Here is a 1076-nt window from a genome sequence, read left to right as displayed (position 1 = left end):
CCTGCTGAAATATCACCTTTGACATAATGTTATCATCAATGGAATCTCTGACTTCTCTTTCTTCTGACTTGTTAGCAATGACAAGGTTATGATCCTTCACTGTTTTCCTGTTTGGGGATTATTTGTTTGTTTGTTTGGTTTCCATCCTGTGTTTAGCCAGCCCAAATAACTTAGCTCTAGGAGAGTAACTACAGGAGTTGCATGGTATAGAATAATGACTAGGGACTTCAGGGATTGTCACAAACTAAAGGCACCCCCCTTTTACTTCTGTTTAAATTACTTTCCCTTCTAGCCACATTTCCCCAATGGAAAAGGTCAAACAGCGCCACATCACTCACCACTGCTTTTGTTTTAGCCCTTCTGTCTTGACATTGTCGTAAGAATGAATTACCTGCACTTGCCATGCAAGGAGTCCCATGGCCTTGCTGTGCCTCTGACCAGCAGTGCTCTGGGGGTTTCCATGCTTTGGCCGGGGTTATGACCATGTTCTTTCGGAAAAAATATATCCTAATATCTGCATAGTGAGGCAGCCTAGAGGATTTGCCTTTCAACTTAGTGAACATCATCAACATCTTTGCAAACACTGCATTTAAGCCTTTATCAAGTTGACCCACTTCAGAGAACATGAGGCCAGAAAGCTTGACATAGTTCCAAAGACCAATTTTTGCTACTCACCCTGTGAGCTATTCCTCCATATTTAACCAATATGTCTTATCCTTCCTTCATAAATCATGTTTTCTGAGGAAAAAACCTTGACTGTTACCACAAAAAAGATCCTGCCTTGCTTTAAAGTTGAAAATTATCTTCAAAGACCAGTCACTTAGCTATTTTGATGGAGCTTTTTTTTTCTCTCCTGAAATTAGTAGACTGTATAAGCAAATGAAAAACATGTATAAAAATAGTTTTTGAATATGTAAATTAAGTAAATATGCAAACTGTTTTCATATGTATTAACAGCATTATTCAATTCAGCACTTTTGAATGAGTTTGATGTACCACAGGGCCCTAGGTAATATATCACAGTTACAAAGAAGATATCATAATCCCCATCATCCAAGGTCTCATCATTCAGCAGG

This window comes from Lipotes vexillifer, unplaced genomic scaffold, assembly GCF_000442215.2.
Source record: "Lipotes vexillifer unplaced genomic scaffold, Lipotes_vexillifer_v1.1 scaffold1557, whole genome shotgun sequence".
NCBI lineage: Eukaryota > Metazoa > Chordata > Mammalia > Artiodactyla > Lipotidae > Lipotes > Lipotes vexillifer.
Note: the sequence above shows the minus strand (reverse complement) of the source record.